Source organism: Cyprinus carpio, chromosome A17, assembly GCF_018340385.1.
Source record: "Cyprinus carpio isolate SPL01 chromosome A17, ASM1834038v1, whole genome shotgun sequence".
NCBI lineage: Eukaryota > Metazoa > Chordata > Actinopteri > Cypriniformes > Cyprinidae > Cyprinus > Cyprinus carpio.
In genome coordinates this window covers 7,271,321-7,281,567 of record NC_056588.1, presented here as the reverse complement: position 1 = coordinate 7,281,567, position 10,247 = coordinate 7,271,321, and positions in this window count along the sequence as shown.

Below are 10,247 nucleotides of genomic sequence, written 5' to 3'. Positions count from 1 at the left end.
TGTAAAAGACATTAACGCACTGCATTTAGTGATACTTGGACTATATTATGAAGAGTGAAATCTCAGGGAAAATATGAGTGCCCAAATTCAGTAAAGCCTCAGGGATAGTCTAACTGGATCATGCACCGGAGTCATTACTCTGTGATAAAACATCTGTGAGGTTCAATGAACAACAGGCAGAGCTGTAATCACCATTGACATTGAGCAGGACGCGGTGCCTCAAATATTCACATTAGCGGTTGACAGAGATGCTTTTTCTTAAATTATTACTTCTGGTACCCCTAAACCAATACAGTATGTACAGTTAGATCCTTGATGAGTACAAAGCATATATTAAATGAGCTTATCTGATCTGTTATATAAAGCTTAATGATCAATGGACGGACACACACGCACACACACACACACACACACACACACACACACACACACACACACACACACACACACACACACACACACACACACACACACATATATATACACACACATAAATTTATATACATATATATGTGTGTGTGTGTGTGTGTGTGTGTGTGTGTGTGCGCAATATATTTATTTATATATGTATGTATTTCTGTTTATTAGTTTCTATTACATAGGGCTTAATGGTTAGATTCTAAAACTAATAAAAATAAATACAATTGTAATTTATTTATTTTTTATTTTTTACTATGGTTATAATAATTGTGACTTTTCTTTGAAATTGCAATATTATTTCTACTAATTGCAACTGTAATTGTGACTGAACATCTCAAAATGACTTTATTTTTCTTAAATGGGACATTGCATCTAAAAAATTGCAATTCTCGTAATGTTAATCAGTATATCACAAAGCAATGTTAAATGTGAAGAAAAATGTGACTTTACACATTTTGGGACTTTATATTTCCCCCAAAAATTAAGCTGTTTTAATGTTGACCCAATATCTTACAATGTGACATTAATTATCTAAAAATGCAACATTATTTCTTAAAATTGGGATTTTATTTGTAATTATTTTCAAAGAATCATGAATAAGAAAAATAAAAATAAAGAATTTGCAATAAAAATGATTTAGAGAAATAAGATGCAGTGCATAGAGAGGATTATTGTTTTTTTGTTACCCAGAAGACATTCTGCAAATCAGTTTTATCCAAATACTCTCTTATGTTCTTCTATTTCAGCATACATGCTATCTTGACTCTTCCCTTCCAGGCAGACTAGGATTTTTACAGCCCCACCAAGAAATCTTTGCCAGAAACATTATTCACAAGCCTTTTATCTCTGCTCTCCCTTCTTTTCCACAGAAGCCACTCTGTGTTTAATTAAGAAAGAAAAAAAAGAGAAACAATAAAGGAAAGAACTGTAGTAAAGCAGGTGCCCCGAGCCTTTAAGAGCTCTAAACACTCGTTTTCCCCCACTTCATCTTCTTGCTGCATTGACTTTTCAAACACTGATCCTAGACCATGGTTTATATAACCGTTTGGGTAGAATGTCACTCAAGGAGATTGGTGTCAGCACTGATAACGTACCAAAGAGATCGGAGACCGAGATCTTGCCTCCTAATTATGGAGCCTCTTGCCCAACGTGCATCTGGAAGGGAGTGATAAGAGGAATGCAGCTGATGGGAATAAAGCGTTTCTGAGGAGGGGGGTTGCAGAGGCAGGCAGGGGTACCACAGCGTTCTGCACTCACTCTATTTCTCTCTCTGCCTGCTAAGATTCAATGTTTTCTACCGGCTCCAAATGCACCGGAGTTGGAAAGTGAGTGGTAGAGAGAAAACGAAAGAAGGGGAGAGAGGGATACTGAATAAATGTAGCCATTTTTTAAGCCACGTCACAATGCAGATGAGGAGATCAAAACGGGGTGTTTTGACTGAAACTAGCCTTCACATGTTTATATGAACAACTTCAGGTTTACCTGTCATTGCGCATAATAAATCATCAATCTAGTTGTGGCGTCATACATAGAGTGGTGTCTACTGAGGGTACATCTGACGTAACAAACAGAGTCTATATACATTTCAGGCTCATTTTCTGTATGAGGAACATGTTCTTGGGATTGTTAAATGCATTAGAATAGACATCAATAGTCCCATATGGACAAAAAATATATTTATTTATTTTGGCCAAAATATATTTTAAATAAATGCTAAATATACTCAGCATGGCTTAAGAAAATACATTTTTCAAATTTTAAATATAATACTATATATATATATATATATATATATATATATATATATATATATATATATATATATATATATATATATATATATATATATATAAAAACAGACCAAAAATATATGAAGATATATATATATATATATATATATATATATATATATATATATATATATATATATATATATATATATATATATATATATATATATATGTGTATGTATAACAAAGTATGTACATATAGATATAGAAATAAAATATGCCATGAATATATAATTGTCCATTTTTGTATATTTTAAAATAGAGAGAAAGATTTTCTCAACAACAATTAGTTTTAGATTTATAGACCCATATATGAAATTATATGATTTTACATATATACAGATATAAATATTAAGGGATTTCCCCATTTTACCAAAAATCTCCAATTACTTAGAAAAATATTAGCTAACTTTTCAGTTAGCTGCACAATTTAAAGTATGATTCATGCCTGTAGCAGACATGAGGCAGGGCAAGTTATGCACCTTAAATTTAATCCTTCGGATTAAGGGTTTGTTTAAATACCTAATCTTAAGTATGAGCAATAGTAATTGTGATGTTTGATTTGGCAAGCAATACTAATAATTAACCCCCTAAAAATGTTGTCTGTTGATTTATGTGGTGTGTATATTACTTCACATCCCTGTTACATAAATATGGAGATAGGCTGTTCCACACGATGATGTCGAATCCCAGAAACATGTCTATGAGTGATGAGTATTCAGTACACATCGAAAACTCCCGTTATCGACTCCCTCACTGCTGCTCTGGGGTAACACACGTGACGCCAGAAAAAGGGCTACATTACAAACCACGTTCCGAAACCTATTACACCGAACAGAGAATTCACTGAACTGAATAGGCAGAAATGAAGGATCGTCAACATTCAAGCTTATCCAATTGGATTCTCCTCTCTTCCAGCCTCCAGATCCTTCTTTTCTTGTTAAAGGAAGGAAAAGATGGAATAGCTTTAGCCAGCACAACACTGGAGCTTCTGCTGAACTGCTGGAAGTGTTTTGGATTCCCCAAAACATACATTCCAGCTTTCATTTCCTCTGGCTTTCCTGTTTGCTTTAGAACATTTGGAAGGGAACTTCTCTCTTCCTGCCCTCCTTTATCAGATGATGACACACAGGGCCCTGTAAAAACAAACGCAAATGTCTAGGAGCCTCTGGAGTATATACTGTATATGTATGTTGTAAATAAAACAAAGATTTTTGGAGTATATTTTACAAGAAATATGTGTGTGTGTGTGTGTGTGTAATTCTTTTGAAAACTATATATACAGTGTGTGTGTGTGTGTGTGTGTATATATATATATATATATAATTCTTAAAATACATCTAACAAAAAATGCTTTATGGTTTATGCTTAAAAGAAGGAAGAAAAAAAAGAATTTGATAATGGGGCATTTTTGGAGTATTTTTTTGATAACATTTAACCTTTATGCAATGGTTTTTACAGAAAACAGTTAATTATCACTAATATTATGCAGTGGTATATTTTGGCATTAGTTTTGATTGCAAATGCCAAATGCAAAAACAGGTTTTATTGTGTAGAGCAAATCATAGATCGTGACAGTATCTTATCTGATTAAAGAATTCAGCTCTTTCACAGCGTTCTCTGGCTATCAGATTCTGAAGCACACTGTACGTGTAAACATGTTTTTGCTTAAGCTGGTTGTCCTCAGGGCACAATCAAGCCCAAAAAGAGCACCTGCTTAGATTTTTCTTTAAATGTCCTTTAGGGGACGCTGATGGACCACAGCACTCAGCACAGACAAAACTGACAATACTGCTTTCAAGTCAGTGCAGTGCATGGGTGAATATTAGGCTCTTTAAAAAGATAACGCAAATGTGTAAAGATATTTTTATTGTCATTTCAACTATAAAATATATTTAAAAATAACAAAAACAAAATAAAATTAAAAATTTTAAGATTAAAAGTTTTTTCACAACTTCTACCGTAAAAATCTAAGTCTTATTAAACCATATTTATCAGCCAATGGAGCAAACAGAGATGTATAAAATTTCCTGTAAAAATGTTTTATCGGGTAGCCTTGAAAATGTGCTTCATGTGATAATATCTAAAATAATTGGATTTATCGAAGTGCAAAATGACTCATTTTAACCCCCCTCCCCCCAAAAAGGGAAAAAAATCCTGTTTTTATTCAACAACTATTTCTTCATCTCATAACAGATGATCCAAACAGCTTATTTTTCCATAGATAACATATGTTTCCTATCACGAGGTTGTGCAAATACAAACCTTTTGTTCTTTATTTTAGAGCCTTTTATCAAAAGAGCTGTTATGACCCAAATAATGTCAAAGGTAACGTAGTCACATCAAAGCTAACACTGCCATCCACGCTGCACACAGCGAGCATCTATAATGTTCCTGGCGCACTACATTACTCTCTGCATCTAACCTGGACCCAATTACAGAGGCCCTGGAACAATTTCACAGAGCTTGTGTGGCTACTCAGCAGATAGAGTTGCCATGGGAGCCAGTGTGATTGAAAAAGAAAAATTACAGGCTGCCAAAAGGGAAAGAGAGAGACAGAGACAGGGAAAATAAAGAGCATTTTGCTCTTCAGAAAATGCAAGATATTAGATCAAATGTAAACAATTGTCTTTTCACCTTTAGCTAGTCTGAAATATCAGTTAAGTACATGCCCAAGCCACCTGCTTCCTAAGACTCACAATGATTTTCAGACATGGAACAAGTGAGTTTCAAAGGAACTTAAATTGTAAACTGACAGAGTTTAACATAAACATAAATGATGCAAAATAATAGTACCTTTGTACTGAAATAAATTATTTGAACAACTTTATATTATTCACATCAACAGAGAATTTTGACAGGTGAGTGATAAAAAAGAAAATAGAATTGTATGACTTTTTTTATAATTTCTGACATATTTTTCTAACCCTCATATTTTGGACATGTACTACAATGTTTGTTGGAAATTTACCATAGCAGTACTTTGGTATTTTAGGAAATACCTTGGAGTAAATACCTAAATGCATAAACTTCAGTACCATGGTATTTTTCATAGTACTATGGTATTAATATGGTAAAAAAAAAAAAAAGCATGCTAACACCATGTTGTTTGGGAAAAACTATTATATTACCATATTACATAAATAACTTTTTTTTTTTTTAAATTACATGTTAAAAAAAGAACAACATAACAACATGCCACAAACACATACAGGTGCAAGTCAGACACACCTCACCTCATGCCTCCCCGCTGACCACAACATTGAAATATGTGACAGATAAACAAACAGCATATGAAACAGCAGCAAGCTGCAAGACCCCAGCACCTCAAAATCATTGCCCCATCCACGTTACCATGGCAACGGGTGCAGGCCGATTAAAAACAATGTCTGCGCAAATAACATAATGGGCCATAATCAACACACCGGGAGGCTCTGCCTGCTGAAAGCGCACATCACCATAACAACGGCAGCTGGTACTCCTCAGTGTGTCTGAACATTTGCTCACCAAATCTGTGATTTTGTGACAGAACGAATGAGAGATATGAAAAGAAACGGATGGAAAAAAGCCTGAGATAGGTGAAAAACACACTGAGAGACAGAAAGTAAAATCGACTGCTGACCTCTACAAGGTCTACTGTAATCACAACCATGACTTAGATAAAAAACAGTTTCTTTTCTCAAAAACTGGTGAATATAAGGTCGGATATGCAGGTTATGTGCACTGCATAAAATACAAAAGTTCATGTAGGGATGCACTGATATTAAAAGTTTGGCTGAAATCGTTAAGTTGATAACCAATTAATGGCTGATACAAAAAAATAATAAAATAAATAATGTCTATATAAATCAGTACAGTACTTGTTATAAATTTAACAATGTTATTAAATTATTAGTTAACGCCCTAGCAACTGCATCGCAACATTTGCCTTCATAACTGACACACACAGGAAGAGAGAGAGAGAAAGGGGAACAGGATCAGGACATAATACAGGTCAGATTCAAACCAGTGCCCTCTTGAGCACAACCGCTCATATGTTGACAGATATACTACTGTGCCACAGCGCCAACTATCCAAAATGTTTACCGATGATAGTTTTACAAACAACTCTATAAGATACACTACAGCTGTGATATATGCATTAGCAAGCAAAACTGTATTTATGGCCTCCTCTGCCTCAGCACTCAGAGTTTGGGTGTATTCAGCTTTGTACTTTGACATTATCTTTGTGTTGCTTGCTTGGGGAGGCAGGAAATAAAAAAGAGAAACATGTCTTGTAGCTACAGCCATCAGCGTCGCTCATGAGAGAACATAGCTGAGCTCACCGAGTTACTCTGGCACGACGGGAGAAGAGTTTGTGTGATGAGACAAATCAGTGTGACGACTCATATGTTATTTCCCTCACAATCAAAGCGAAAGAAAAAAGAAAAAACAAAAGAAACAAATCCATAGAATGTTCAGGCCATCGAATAGAGTGACCTTTCAAAGGTATAAATTGTGTTGGAAAGTAGCACTCAATGACATTTCAAACACTCGGTTGAGTCTGAGGTATCTGAAAGCTTAAACTGCAAAGAAGATAAATATACTAAGCTGGTAGCTCAACAAAATAAAAAAGAAAGACAGGCATTTTAAATGACTTATAAGATGCAATAGAATATATATATATATATATATATATATATATATATATATATATATATATATATATATAAAACTGCTGTGCGAAGTCTTCATATAATTTTATACATTATCATCAAATCAATTTTATAAAAAAAAAAAAAAAAAAAAAAAAATCACACAAACAACAAAAAAAACAAAAAAAAAAAAAAAAAACACACAAACATTTATCTTAATTATATATGAATTATATTGTATTATTTATTTACTTTATTATAAATAGAATAAATAAATAAATATTTTATATTATTTTATATATATACTATGTATAATATATGTAATTAATCTTATTTGATTTACATCATATAACACACACACACGTGTAACATGACAGACATACAGTCATAATACATATATATATATATATATATATATATATATATATATATATATATATATATATATATATATATATCAATTACACACAATTATATTCTATGTAATGATTTATATATAATTATTATATATACAGTCTAATAGTAATTGCAATATGCAAATGCTGCATTATCAATAGTAAAACATATCTTACAGTTGTGGACTTACAATCTAATAAAAATGCCGTTATCAAAACAAACATCATATTTGGAAAATCAGCACACATTTGCATCCATAAAACTATAACCAGCACACAAATTGACAGAACCATTTAAATTTCATTGCTCTCTTAATTGAAGAATTTAAGTTTGAATGAATTGTGCATTCAGCATCTAATTCTGCCACTAATGAATAGCTAATGAATAAATAGGCTGCACAGTGTTTCATTTTGTGGAATGGAACATGTAAAATCCCACTTCCATTTTATCAGACACTTGGTATTCCGGTGCTGTCGTTTCTGACTAACCACAATGGTGAAATGTTGTCTCTGATCGGCTCACCTCACAGGCAGCTGTCCTGACAAGCTCTGAGTGCTCTTTAAACCACAAAGAAAGGGCAAAAGCTAAGCAGGCTAATGGTGTGGAAACCCCACACCAGCAGTTAGTGAGGGTGGACAAGATCACACACATTGCAGCTGATTTTTGCCAGTGAGAAGCTCAGCAACTTAATTCAGATGAAAGGATAATATGAAATCAAGTATGGAAGGAAAAATGGCCTGACTGCTGTGATCAATGTTTAGGAACAGTGTTGATTTTGGTTAAACGATCATGTACGGAGGCACTAGGGGGAGTGTTTTGCTAAGAGAATGAGAGTACAGGCCTGTTCCCAGAGCGCACTGTCCCACATCTCAATGCGACTGCTGCAGTAATTATTGGTAATGCTAGTGATTTAAAAATGACACAGCAAAAGCAATTTTGCCCCAATTTGCAAAGCTAATGTTGCCTAATTAGCTCCCAAAATGAGGGTTTTTGAAGGTAAAACCTTTTTCTTTGTCTTGAGGATACTCAAGCACATTTTAGCACCTACACACAGATGTAAATGTGATAGTGTTGCCTCTAAAAAAGGACTGTCGTGGTACAAGTGATGCTATCAGACAGAATACCATCTTTTGATGTATACTAAGTAGCCAACACTTTTACTACCACGTTTTTTATACTATGGTTTAAAAAAATTATGGCAGCATAGTATTGGAAAATTAAATAAATAAAATAAAAACAATCAAACCAACCAACCAACCAACCTTTTATTTAGTTCAGGGCTTGTTTTGTGAACTAAATAGAAAATAAAAAATAAAACCAGAAGGAACTATAAATAATATACATTTTCTAATAATTATAAAATATAAATATTTTATACAATCTTATATATTATAGAAAATATTATATTATATAATTGGAATATGAAGTTTGAAATTATATATATATATATATATATATATATATATATATATATATATATATATATATATATATAAATTCAATATATACATTTCGTTATATATAGATAATTTATGTAATTTACATAATGTATTAAACTGATATTATATAAATTATATTATAATGATAGAATATTAAATAAAATATGAATTCAATTTTAAATATAAATATAATATTACATATACCTACAAATAAATATACCATATTCAAACCTTCAAGCTTCATATTTCTGTCATAGTTCACCCTGTAAGATAAACACTGCAGGAAAAGCTCCCACAATAGATAAAAGGTTTCATGAAATGTAGTACTTTGTAATCTAATGTGATGCTCCATCTCCCTTGGTGACGGATGTGTGACTGACTTTGCTGTAAATTTTGTGTTGCATTAACGCAATGCACCACGCACTCATTCTTTCAGCTGATTTAAGGCAGAGCCATGGAGGGCCGAGTGGGTCTCGCACTCGTGCACCCGCCGCCGGTACCTGCCAGTGACTGGTAATGACAGAGTAATGGGAGGGACGCGGGAAAACGGGAGGGCAACAGGGCAGAAATACGGTGCCAGCAGGAAGAGCAGATAAAGTGGCAGCAATAAAAATTATATGACTACATACATCATCCTGACAGCATATAATTTTATCTGAGAGGGCAGGGCCTTTCTGCTTGCTTTGAAATGGATGTGGTACCAGAACCCGTCTGGCGTGCACAGAGGTGCTAGAAGAGGAAAGCCTCCACATCTTCACTCACCCATAGCTCTTTCTAGATACTTGATGCTTCTCCGGGGGTTGTGGGCGTTTAATAGCATTTTACATAATGCTATATTCAATGTCCTTTTGACTTCTGTAGGAAACTTGAGAATTTCACTTTTTGGGCACTTATAGAACCCGCAGCTTTACATCTTTAGGGAGCAAGGGAGTAATTCAGTTTCAGACAATTGAAATGTGTTCTCATTTAATATAATTATAGAGGAACTTGAGTGAACCCAAAAATAGGATAATCACCATCGAGCAATTGGTAGAACCGTCTCAGCGGTAAGCAACAATTGCTTTGGTTAATGGAGAGGTGTTTGTGTGGCTTTCTTAAAGGGCCGGCCGAAAGGCCTTTTGCAAAAACCAATTACTTCTTATTCTATGCTGCCTCCCACGGTCAAACATTAGCAAAAACAGGAGGTAATTAATCCAGCGCTGTACTCACAAGAGTGCTCTGGTGTCTCAACGACAACTGGATTAATAATAAAGGAATTCTGTTTATCGCTTTACAAAGACCTGAAACAGACATCCAGGGGAATGCAGCAGGAATGGTAAACACTGGTGTACTTTCAGGGACTAAGCAGTATTGAACAAACTTAAGTGTTCTCTTGCTAACATCGTAACCTTGGAAGTGGATATACTATGGGCCTGCTATACCGTTCAAAAGTACTGGATCGTTTTGAAAGACGTCTCTCACCAAGGCTGCATTTATTTGACCAAAGTAAAAACTGAAATATTGTGAAGTATTATTTTGATGGCAAAGCTACATTTTCAGCAGCCATTACTCTAGTCTTCAGTTTCAAA